Source organism: Geotrypetes seraphini, unplaced genomic scaffold (assembly GCF_902459505.1).
Source record: "Geotrypetes seraphini unplaced genomic scaffold, aGeoSer1.1, whole genome shotgun sequence".
In the NCBI taxonomy this organism is placed as follows: Eukaryota; Metazoa; Chordata; class Amphibia; order Gymnophiona; family Dermophiidae; genus Geotrypetes; species Geotrypetes seraphini.
Window position 1 is genome coordinate 132,439 of NW_022985982.1, and position 14,144 is coordinate 146,582.

General features: G+C 35.9%; 1 long non-coding RNA gene across 1 annotated transcript; it reads right to left on the reverse strand.

Annotated features, from left to right (window-relative positions):
* Positions 1-1,563: 1,563 nt before the first annotated feature.
* On the reverse strand, positions 1,564-2,170 carry LOC117352514. Its single transcript, XR_004537710.1, has 2 exons — positions 2,086-2,170; positions 1,564-1,951 (listed from the first exon to the last, which is right to left on the reverse strand). It is a non-coding gene; the product is annotated as an uncharacterized LOC117352514 (long non-coding RNA).
* Between the last annotated feature and the right edge of the window lie 11,974 nt (positions 2,171-14,144).

The window sequence follows — 14,144 nt, forward strand, 5'->3', positions numbered from 1 at the left end:
CCAGGAGGAGAGAGAAAGAAAGGCAGAAATAAAGAGGGGAGCCAGGGGGAGAGAGAAAGAAGAAGGACCAGAAGAAGGACCAGAGACTCATGAAATCACCAGACAAAAAAGTAGGAAAAATGATTTTATTTTCAACTTAGTGATCAAAATGTGTCCGTTTTGAAAATTTATATCTGCTGTCTATATTTTGCACTATGGCCCCCTTTTACTAAACCGCAATAGAGTTTTTTAGCGCAGGGAGCCTATGAGCGTCGAGAGCAGCGTGGGGCATTCAGCGCAGCTCCCTACGCTAAAAACCGCTATCGCAGTTTAGTAAAAAGGGAGGGGGAATATTTGTCTATTTTTGTATAGTTGTTACTGAGGTGACATTGCATAAAGTCATCTGCCTTGACCTCTTTGAAAACCCGCGGAATATAAATGATAATTAACATTTTCTCTGCGTACAGCGTGCTTTGTGTTTTTAAAATTTTATTGTTGGTAGATCATTTTGACTTGGCCACAAAGGTAAGGGGGAGGGAGGGAGGGGAACTGCTGAAAGACATCTAGTAATCCTTGCAGGCTTGACTGCAGGGAATTATTTTTGTAAAATCATGTTTTGTTATGTGACTGGCATTATCTAGAGTTTAATTTCTATGAATGAATAGAATGAAAATGATATAAAATTACTTGCTTGTTTTTATGTGCGTGCGCTGAAGGAAAGTGGAGAGAGAGTGGGCTGAGGATGCTGAAGGGAAATGGGGAAGAGAGTGGGGAGAAGACGCTGATTTATAAATTGACAATTGTACAGAATATTGTTTCTTTTTATACTTTAATATAAACAATTCAAGGCTTGTGTGGATGGAATCAGGTGGTTTGCGGGGATGGGGACTGAGCTTACGGGGATTAGTCCAATAAAATGGTATTTTTTTATTTCTCATTATTTGTTTTATTTTTATTTGTTAATTTATAAAGTGGTGAATGTTATGTATCAGGTTTTTCAAATTTACATCTACTGTCTTTATATTTTGCACTGTATTAGAGGACATGTGTTACTGTTTTTTGTGGTGTTGCATTGTATCCAGGGTCTGGTTTCTTGGCGGATCAGTTTAACTTTTGTCTACATATTTCTATTTTTAGTTTGTGATTATTCCATTTTGGGCGAGGGTGTATCTCTGTTCTGTGTGTTCTGAAAAAGACATAGTTTTCAGTTGGCATTGACTACAGGACCAATTGACTGTGCGGGATCTGGCTTGTTTAGTTTTACAATGTATGTGTTGGTGTTCTAGTGCTCACTGCAATGTTTAAGATGCAGCCTTTTCCTAGGTACACTCTTGTGGTGCGATATGTAGATTGGTACTAAAAATTATATTTTTCATATAGATGGGGGGGGGGTCAAAAAATGATGGGCCCCGGGTGCCACATACCCTAGGTACGCCACTGCCTGTCTAAATTAGATTGTAAGCTCTTCTGAGCAGGGACTATTATTAGCACCCTTTCAATTGAAGCATCTAGTTATATGAACCTTTTGTCCATTCCTATTGCTGCTTCTCTCCCCCCCCCCCCCAACACTTTATTTCATTCAAAAACACAGTAACAAGGTCCAGCTTTATTCTGCAAATTAACCAAAAAACCAACACAATTAAAATGTCCAGGAACGAGATCAAGCCATGTGACTGGCAAAGTGGTAATGAAGGGTTGCTCACTTCCTCTTGCCCAACGCAATGGTTGTCTTGAGGACTTTGGGAACATAACGAATGGTGAGGGACACCCGGGTCTCCCGTGTCAGCGTGTCTCCGTAGCGGGAGTCGCAGCTGGCGATGTTTGCAACATTCTCAGTGATGAAGTCAGAGGCGGCAGGGCGGATTCCATGGAGGTAGCAGCTGTACATGTCCCCGCTGAGTACCAGCAGACTGCGTGGCTCCACCAGCAGGGAAAGAAAGTGCCGGTCCTGCTCCATTTGGCAGGTCGTGACCTGTAGCAGGGGAGGGAGAGAACATGGATCTTAGGAGCTGCAACACCCAGGACCGTGGATACAAGTGACAAATTACATAATAACTGGGCAGACTTCTGTGAAAATGCTTGGCATTAGGCTCAGATACCCCTCACCTTGATGCGACATCTGGACACACAAAACTGTTGTTTTCATGGTTTAGGATTGCTGATTTGTTTTCTATGGTAGTGTTGGAAAGATGGGAGGAGAAAATGTGCTTAAAACCAGTACCATATACAACATAATAATATACAGCATACTTTTCTTTCTATTTTGTACTTTAATTTTACCTTCCTTCCCTAACAGGAGACCTGAAGCAGTATGGGGCTCATAATCAAAACTTTAAAACATCCCAAAACCAGCCTAAGTCATCCCTTGGACATCCTAATACAGGGATATCCAAGTGCCGATAATCAAAATCAACTTTCTGGATGTGCAGTAGCACTTCTAAGCTGCTGTGCGTCCAGAGATCAAAGGGGTGTGTTGGGTGGTGGGAATCTGGTGGGTTTCAACCTGGTCGTACTGCAGCCATAATCAAAACTTTCCTAGAGGGAACTTAGATGTCGGCAGTTAGACTCTTTGAGTTGCGCCTAAGTTCCACAAACTGTCAAGAAGACCACTGGAGGATTTAAGGCATGACACCCTCCCCCACCCCTCTTATTCCCCAGTGGTCACGATCCCCCTCCCACCACCCAAAGAGCAGATAGGCTTCCCATCAGCTGATTGCGACAGAGGAATCCCCATCAGCTGAGCCAGTTTCAGGGATTCCTGGTGGCTCAGCTGATGGGGATTGCCCCTGCCAGGATCAGCTGAGCCGTGGCACCCTATACCCCTCCCCCCAACATCTCAACATCCCGAAAAAGCCCTCACCCCCACCCAACATTCCCAGACCCTCATACCTTTGGATGAGAAAAAAGCAGGAGGTAAGCACACTCCCTCCTGCCTACAAGGCCGCTGTACTGCAAATGCCAGTCAGGGACTTCAGCCCCTCCCATTGCATCCCAAGATGCATTGGGAGAGGGAAGCCCCATCATTTGCAGCACTCTTTCGATTATGCTCCTCCAAGTGTGTATATATGTGCACTTTGGCAGCAAAAAATGGCATTTACCTATCACATTTGGGAAGTGTGCACATATGCACTCCTGTGGGCAAGAGACAGATATGTGCAGAAGGTAACAACTGGAACCATGTTTGAGGAGCTGTGGGTGCCAGGAGAGTTGAAGCATCAGACAGAAGGTGTGCTCTGGGCAGTGCGAGTGGTATGGCTGCACAAGGTATAACATGAAGGGATTTGACTGAGTCACTCGAGGACACTCATTTCCTTCACACTGTTGGTTCTTTGGTTTTGAATCAGTGACCTGCTGAAAGATGAATCTTCTCCCCGTGCCAGATCTATGCTAGACTGAAACATGTTTTTCTCCAGGCTCCATCTGGACTGTGCACTATCCATCCTTCCTTTGATCTTTCAAAGCATCCTCACATCGTGGGTCACCACAATGCTTTAGTGTAGGGATGGTGATAGCAGGACGATGCCTGTGTTTCCTTTTGTGGCACAGGTGTAAGGATGTTCCACTTTGGTCTCATCAGTTTTAAATCATTCTTTCAAATTTAATTTCCATATGAATTACTTCAATCTTATCTACACCCCCCTTAATTCCATTCCCCTACCCACTATCTGCCCCTAAATGAAATTCCTCACCCTAGATGAAAGTTGACAAAAATAAAGAATTAAAATAAAAAACTAGAATGTAATTAGTAAACCTAATTTTCATAATAAATCATTGATAACCGATGCATCCTTTGGTGTCTCATTACCCCATTTTTACGCCGGCCAGAAGGACATGGAGATGGGTCTGTAAAACAGCCAAATGGTCTTCTAGGGTGTCTTTATATTTGCCTATACTGGGCAATGGAGCTTTCCAGCCGGGCATGCAAAATGCCACCTTTCTTAGGTGGCAAGCACAAGGTCTACAATATCTTTTTCACCTGTTTTCGGAGGAGGGGAGCCTGGCCCCATGCCGAGCTGCAACAAACTTTTGACCTACAGGCTAATGATCTCTTCGCCTATTACCAGATCCGTCACTATGTTCAGTCCCTCCCAGTGGCTGCCCTTACTGAAGTCTGCAGGGAGGCGCTTTCGGAACTCTTCAGCCTTTCAGCCCAACAGAGGATTCCTCTACGATTTCATATTGTGGGGATCCGGGATTGCCAACCAAGTACGAATCTGGATATATTAACGACAACGTAGGCTGAGGACTTGCATTGCCAGTTGACTGCTCAACAGGTCCTGAAGAACATTCAGAAGGTGTCACCTAATATTACTCACTGGGAAATGCAATTGAAAATTGTTCTTAGACTTTACATTCCACCGGAACGTGCAGCCCGGATGGGGATTACTGCGTCGCATACTTGCCCCAAATGCAATCAGGCTCACACATCTTTGAGTCACATGTTTTGGGCCTGCCCCGCAATCCAACAGTTTTGGAGACATCTTGGCCTATATACCACATCGCTTTGGGGAAGGCGATGGCTTCCGCAACTGAGGGCGTTATTTGGATTTTATAATATAGCCTCGCCCAAACCCAGGGGAATGTCAGCATTTATCTCCAGAGCCCTTTTGATGGGAAAAAAAGCCATCCTCACCAACTGGCTCTCCCGTGATCCCCCGTCATATGCACAATGGAGATCCCTAATGATAGTGCACGCAACACTGGAGAGACGAATGGTGGGAGACTTGACTCTTGGCCCAGGTCGCAAATTTTGTCAGGTGTGGGAGCACTTCTGGCAGGACCTCACACCGCGTGCTCGCAGTAGACTTTTAAATCTTTAAGATTTTATTCCCACTCTCAGTTGTTGGACTGGCCATGGATTCTTGGGGAGGGGAGGGGGGGATGGGAGGGGAACTGATTATATTGTTGAAAATGTTATTTCCTGAATGGTACTATTGTTTGTATTTACTGCTTCTTACTGCTGGAATAATTTAAATATAAATCATTGATAACCAAACTTCATATTTTTGGTGAAATATTCTGAATATAAGGATCCCAAACCTCCATAAAAAGATGAGATTTTTTAGGCGAACCTCGAACCTCCCAACTCTCAAATAAAAATAAGCGATGTAATTTATTCCTCCAATAACAAAAACTTGGAGATTCTTTCTGCAACCAAAAGTGCATAATACATTTATGCCCAATCATACAGGCTTTTTGAAATAAGACATTTTAGTTAGCCAAAAACCCCACAAGCTGACGCTTTACCAAAAATTATTCCCCTAGGACAACCCACTATCGAATTACCCCATAAAGAACCCAAAAATAATAGGATGACACCCAAAATGAGTTGATCAAAGGACACAACCAAAAAGCATGAGATAATGTGCCAGGATCTTTATTACATTTAATACAAATTGGGGTATCTATTAAATTCGCATGAAAAGCTTGAATTTGGGAAAAATAAGCCCTATGCAAAATTCTATAAGTACATTCTCTCCAAACATACCATTTTATAATCTTTGGTAGTCTATTAATAGATTGAGTAAAATCAAGAAGAGAAATCTGAATTCCCAACTCCTCATTCCAATTTTGTAGAATTTTATCATATGTACGGGTAGGTAATATATTCCACCACCACTTGTGTAATAAAGAAACTGAAATAGGCACATCATCACATTGATTAAAAAAGAAGTAATTCTGTCATGAACTCCACAAGACAAATTCAATCTCTTCAATTTATTAATATAAATTTACCAATTACATATATGCATATAATGATCCAGGACCCCCCTCCCACTACAATAGAAAGGTCAGGAAAACTCTTAATCTTCCCAGTTTCATCCAATACTTGTGATAAATAATAAATACCTTTAAGCCCCCAAATTCTAAAAATCCTAGATGTCATACCAGGTTGAAAATCTCCATTACCCTGAATAGGTAGCAAATCTGTTATACATAGGTTATATCTCCATAATTTAATTAAATTTCCCCAAACTGACCTCATCAGTTTATAAAACATTTTCCCACGTGTGTGCTTTATTTTCTCAAATATGACACAATGCAGCAATTGGTTTTCCAGCAGTATTGACATCCCTCTTCACCCTCCCTTACAGACCAAAAACAGGGGAGGAGTTACTTTTGAAGCACTTCTTAAATTAGGGTGTTATTTATGCTGCTGTTTGCCCTTGTGGACTTGGCATCGTGGAACACAAGAGTGCCATCAAGTGCCAAGTGAAAGAGAAAGCACTTGTAGAGCATACTCTGGGGGCTGGACATCGTTTAGAGGATTATAAAATGTTGTGCAACAGCTGTTCCAAGAAAAACATGGGAGATGAAGAGATATGGAAGCTTTATTACTTAGAACTGAGCAGAGGTTCATCTTTAAGTTTGGCACACTAGCTCCTGGAGGACTGAATATGGATATGGACCCAGTGGCATAGCGAGGAGGACTGGGGGCGCAGACCACCCTGGGCGCTGTTTTGGCTGAAGCGCCAAAACCTCGCCTTTCTGCCCGCCCCGCCCAGAAACCTGAAAGGACAGAGGAAAAAACTTGGAGAAACCTGAAAGGGCAGAGGAAAAAACTTGGGGAAACCTGAAAGGGCAGAGGAAAAAACTTGGGGAAACCTGAAAGGGCAGAGGAAAAAACTTGGAGAAACCTGAAAGGGCAGAGGAAAAAACTTGGGGAAACCTGAAAAAAGAAAACTTGGAGTATGTTGCAGTATGTTGCAGTATGTTATAGTATGTTGCAGAATGTTGCGGTATGTTACAGTATGTTACAGTATGTTGCAGTATGTTATAGTATGTTGCAGTATGTTACAGTATGTTGCAGTATGTCACAGTATGTTGCCGTATGTTACAGTATGTAATAGTATGTTGCAGTATGTTGCGGTATGTTGCGGTATGTTGCGGTATGTTACAGTATGTTGCTATAACATACTGTACCATACCATACCATAACATACTGCAACATACTGCAACATACTATAACATACTGCAACATACTATAACACACTGCAACATACTATAACATACTGCAACACACTATAACATACTGCAACATACTATTACATACTGTAACATACTGCAACATACCGCAACATACTGTAACATACTGCAACATACTGTAACATACTGTAACATACCGCAACAATCTGCAACATACTATAACATACTGCAACATACTGTAACATACTGCAACATACTGCAACATACCGTAACATACTGTAACATACTATTACATACTGTAACACACTATAACATACTGCAACACACTATAACATACTGCAACATACTATTACATACTGTAACATACTGCAACATACTGTAACATACTGCAACATACCGCAACATACTGTAACATACCGCACATACTATAACATACTGCAACATACTATTACATACTGTAACATACTGCAACATACTGTAACATACTGCAACATACTATAACATACTGCAACATAACATAACATACTATACTATACTATACCATACCATACCATACTATAACATACTGCAACATACTATTACATAATGTAACATACTGTAATATACTGTAACATACTATTACATACTGTAACATACTGCAACATACTGCAACACACTATAACATACTGCAACATACTATTACATACTGTAACATACTGCAACATACTGTAACATACTGCAACATACCGCAACATACTGTAACATACTGCGACATACTGTAACATACTGCAACATACTATAACATACTGCAACATAACATAACATACTATACTATACTATACCATACCATACCATACCATACTATAACATACTGCAACATACTTTTACATACTGTAACATACTGTAACATACTGTAACATACTGCAACATACTATAACATACTGCAACATACTACAACATACTGCAACATATTATAACATACTGCAACATAACATAACATACTATACTATACTATACCATACCATACCATACCATACTATAACATACCGTAACATACTGCAAAATACCGCAACATACTGCAACATACTATACTATAACATAACATAACATAACATACTATACTATACTATACTATACTATACCATACCATAACATACTATACTATACTATACTATGCTATACTATACTATACTATACTATACTATACCATAACATAACATAACATACTATACTATACTATACCATAATATACTATACTATACTATACTATACAATACTTTACCATACCATACCATACCATATCATACCATAACATAACATAACATAACATACCATACCATACTATACTATACTATACCATAACATAACATAACATAACATAACATACTATACTATACTATACTATACCATAACATAACATACTATAACTATACTATCCTATCCTATACTATACTATACAATACTATACCATACCATACCATACCATATCATACCATAACATAGTATAGTATAGTATGTTATGGTATGGTATGGTATGGTATAGTATAGTATAGGATAGTATAGTATAGTATAGTATGTTATGTTATGTTATGTTATGTTATGGTATAGTATAGTATAGTATAGTATGTTATGTTATGGTATGGTATGGTATGGTATGGTATGGTATGGTATGGTATAGTATAGTATAGTATAGTATGTTATGTTATGTTATGGTATAGTATAGTATAGTATAGTATAGTATAGTATGGTATGGTATGTTATGTTATGTTATGTTATGGTATGGTATGGTATGGTATGGTATAGTATAGTATAGTATAGTATAGTATGTTATGTTATGTTATGTTATGTTATGGTATAGTATAGTATAGTATGTTATGTTATGTTATGTTATGTTATGGTATAGTATAGTATAGTATAGTATGTTATGTTATGGTATGTATTGGTATGGTATGGTATAGTATAGTATAGTATAGTATGTTATGTTATGGTATGGTATGGTATGGTATGGTATGGTATAGTATAGTATAGTATAGTATGGTATGTTATGTTATGTTATGGTAGTATAGTATAGTATAGTATAGTATAGTATGGTATGGTATGTTATGTTATGTTATGGTATGATATGGTATGGTATGGTATGGTATAGTATTGTATAGTATAGTATAGTATAGTATATTATGGTATAGTATAGTATAGTATGTTATGTTATGTTATGTAATGTTATGTTATGTTATGCTATGTTATGTTATGTTATGGTATATTATAGTATAGTATGTTATGTTATGTTATGGTATAGTATAGTATAGTATAGTATAGTATAGTATAGTATAGTATAGTATAGCATAGTATAGTATAGTATAGTATGTTATGGTATGGTATAGTATAGTATAGTATAGTATAGTATGTTATGTTATGTTATGTTAGAGTATAGTATGTTGCAGTATGTTGCGGTATTTTGCAGTATGTTACGGTATGTTATAGTATGGTATGGTATGGTATGGTATAGTATAGTATAGTATGTTATGTTATGTTGCAGTATGTTATAATATGTTGCAGTATGTTGTAGTATGTTGCAGTATGTTATAGTATGTTGCAGTATGTTACAGTATGTTACAGTATGTTACAGTATGTAATAGTATGTTGCAGTATGTTATAGTATGGTATGGTATGGTATGGTATAGTATAGTATAGTATGTTATGTTATGTTGCAGTATGTTATAGTATGTTGCAGTATGTTACAGTATGTTGCAGTATGTTACAGTATGTTGCGGTATGTTGCAGTATGTTACAGTATGTTGCAGTATGTTACAGTATGTAATAGAATGTTGCAGTATGTTATAGTGTGTTGCAGTATGTTAGAGTATGTTGCAGTATGTTACAGTATGTAATAGTATGTTACAGTATATTACAGTATGTTACATTATGTAATAGTATGTTGCAGTATGTTATAGTATGGTATGGTATGGTATAGTATAGTATAGTATGTTATGTTATGTTGCAGTATGTTATAGTATGTTGCAGTATGTTACAGTATGTTACAGTATGTAATAGTATGTTGCAGTATGTTATAGTATGTTACAGTATGTTACAGTATGTTACAGTATGTAATAGTATGTTACAGTATGTTACAATATGTAATAGTATGTTGCAGTATGTTATAGGATGGTATGTTATGGTATGGTATGGTATAGTATAGTCTAGTATGTTATGTTATGTTGCAGTATGTTATAGTATGTTGCAGTATGTTATAGTATGTTGCAGTATGTTACAGTATGTTACAGTATGTAATAGTATGTTGCAGTATGTTATAGTATGGTATGGTATGGTATGGTATAGTATAGTATGGTATAGTATAGTATAGTATAGTATGTTATGTTATTTTATGGTATAGTATAGTATAGTATGTTATGTTATGTTATGGTATGGTATGGTATGTTATGTTATGTTATAGTATAGTATAGTATAGTATAGTATGTTATGTTATGTTATGTTATGTTATGTTATGTTATGTTATGTTATGTTATGTTATGGTATAGTATAGTATAGTATGTTATGTTATGTTATGGTATAGTATAGTATGTTATGTTATGTTATGTTATGGTATAGTATAGTATAGTATAGTATAGCATAGTATAGTATAGTATAGTATGTTATGGTATGGTATAGTATAGTATAGTATAGTATAGTATGGTATGTATGGTATGGTATGGTATAGTATAGTATAGTATAGTATAGTATGGTATAGTTATGTTATAGTATGTTATGTTATGTTATGTTATGTTAGAGTATAGTATAGTATAGTATGTTAGAGTATAGTATGCTATAATATGTTGCAGTATGTTACAGTATGTTGCATTATGTTATAGTATGTTGCAGTATGTTACAGTATGTTGCAGTATGTTATAGTATGTTGCAGTATTTCGCAGTATGTTACAGTATGTTACCGTATGTTGCGGTATGTTACAGTATGTTGCGGTATGTTACAGTATGTTGCAGTATGTTACAGTATGTAATAGTATGATGCAGTATGTTATAGTATGTTGCAGTATGTTATAGTATGTTGCGGTATGTTACAGTATGTTGCGGTATGTTGGAGTATGTTACAGTATGTTGCAGTATGTTACAGTATGTAATAGTATGTTGCAGTATGTTATGGTATATTGCAGTATGTTATAGTATGTTGCAGTATGTTATAGTATGTCGCAGTATGTTACAGTATGTTACAGTATGTTACAGTATGTTGCAGTATAGTATAGTATGTTATGGTATGGTATGGTATAGTATAGTATAGTATGGTATGGTATGGTATGGTATAGTATTAGTATAGTATAGGATAGTATAGTATGTTATAGTATAGTATAGTATAGAATAGCATAGTATAGTATAGTATAGTATGTTATGGTATGGTATGGTATGGTATAGTATAGTATAGGATAGGATAGTATATTATAGTATGTTATGTTATGTTATGTTATGTTATGGTATAGTATAGTATAGTATAGTATGTTATGTTATGGTATGGTATGGTATGGTATGGTATGGTATGGTATAGTATAGTATAGTATAGTATGTTATGTTATGTTATGGTATAGTATAGTATAGTATAGTATAGTATAGTATAGTATGGTATGGTATGTTATGTTATGTTATGTTATGGTATGGTATGGTATGGTATGGTATAGTATAGTATAGTATAGTATAGTATGTTATGTTATGTTATGTTATGTTATGGTATAGTATAGTATAGTATGTTATGTTATGTTATGTTATGTTATGGTATAGTATAGTATAGTATAGTATGTTATGTTATGGTATGTATTGGTATGGTATGGTATAGTATAGTATAGTATAGTATGTTATGTTATGTTATGGTATGGTATGGTATGGTATGGTATGGTATAGTATAGTATAGTATAGTATGGTATGTTATGTTATGTTATGGTATAGTATAGTATAGTATAGTATAGTATAGTATAGTATGGTATGGTATGTTATGTTATGTTATGTTATGGTATGATATGGTATGGTATGGTATGGTATAGTATTGTATAGTATAGTATAGTATAGTATATTATGGTATAGTATAGTATAGTATGTTATGTTATGTTATGTTATGTTATGTTATGTTATGTTATGTTATGTTATGTTATGGTATAGTATAGTATAGTATGTTATGTTATGTTATGGTATAGTATAGTATAGTATAGTATAGTATAGTATAGCATAGTATAGTATAGTATAGTATGTTATGGTATGGTATAGTATAGTATAGTATAGTATAGTATGTTATGTTATGTTATGTTAGAGTATAGTATGTTGCAGTATGTTGCGGTATTTTGCAGTATGTTACGGTATGTTATAGTATGGTATGGTATGGTATGGTATAGTATAGTATAGTATGTTATGTTATGTTGCAGTATGTTATAATATGTTGCATTATGTTGTAGTATGTTGCAGTATGTTATAGTATGTTGCAGTATGTTACAGTATGTTACAGTATGTTACAGTATGTAATAGTATGTTGCAGTATGTTATAGTATGGTATGGTATGGTATGGTATAGTATAGTATAGTATGTTATGTTATGTTGCAGTATGTTATAGTATGTTGCAGTATGTTACAGTATGTCGCAGTATGTTACAGTATGTTGCGGTATGTTGCAGTATGTTACAGTATGTTGCAGTATGTTACAGTATGTAATAGTATGTTGCAGTATGTTATAGTGTGTTGCAGTATGTTAGAGTATGTTGCAGTATGTTACAGTATGTAATAGTATGTTACAGTATATTAGAGTATGTTACATTATGTAATAGTATGTTGCAGTATGTTATAGTATGGTATGGTATGGTATAGTATAGTATAGTATGTTATGTTATGTTGCAGTATGTTATAGTATGTTGCAGTATGTTACAGTATGTTGCAGTATGTTACAGTATGTAATAGTATGTTGCAGTATGTTATAGTATGTGCGGTATGTTACAGTATGTTGCGGTATGTTGCAGTATGTTGCAGTATGTTACAGTATGTAATAGTATGTTGCAGTATGTTATAGTGTGTTGCAGTATGTTATAGTGTGTTGCAGTATGTTATAGTATGTTGCAGTATGTCATAGTATGTTACAGTATGTTACCGTATGTTACAGTATGTAATAGTATGTTACGGTATGTTGCGGTATGTTGCAGTATGTTACAGTATGTTGCAGTATGTTATAGTATGTTGCAGATTGTTGCGGTATGTTACAGTATGTTACAGTATGTTGCAGTATGTTACAGTATGTTGCGGTATGTTGCAGTATGTTACAGTATGTTGCAGTATGTAATAGTATGTTGCAGTATGTTATAGTGTGTTGCAGTATGTTATAGTATGTTGCAGTATGTTATAGTATGTTGCAGTATGTTATATTATGTTGCAGTATGTTGCAGTATGTTATGGTATGGTATGGTACAGTATGTTGCAGTATGTTATAGTATGTTGCAGTATGTTATAGTATGTTGCAGTATGTTGCAGTATAGTATAGTATGTTATGGTATGGTATGGTATAGTATAGTATAGTATGCTATAATATGTTGCAGTATGTTATAGTATGTTGAAGTATATTACAGTATGTAATAGTATGTTACAGTATGTTACAGTATGTTGCGGTATGTTACAGTATGTTGCGGTATGTTATAGTGTGTTGCAGTATGTTATAGTATGTTGCAGTATGTTATAGTATGTCGCAGTATGTTACAGTATGTTACAGTATATTGCAGTATAGTTATGGTATGTTACAGTATGTTGCAGTATGTTGCGGTATGTTATGGTATGGTATGGTATAGTATAGTATAGTATGGTATGGTATGGTATGGTATGGTATAGTATAGTATAGTATGCTATAATATGTTGCAGTATGTTATAGTATGTTGCAGTATGTTACAGTATGTTGCAGTATGTTATAGTATGTTGCAGTATTTCGCAGTATGTTACAGTATGTTACCGTATGTTGCGGTATGTTACAGTATGTTGCAGTATGTTGCGGTATGTTACAGTATGTTGCGGTATGTTACAGTATGTTACAGTATGTTGCAGTATGTTACAGTATGTAATAGTATGTTGCAGTATGTTATAGTATGTTGCAGTATGTTATATTATGTTGCGGTATGTTACAGTATATTGCGGTATGTTGCAGTATGTTACAGGATGTTACAGTATGTTACAGTATGTTGCAGTATGTTGCAGTATGTTGCAGTATGTTACAGTATGTTACAGTATGTTGCAGTA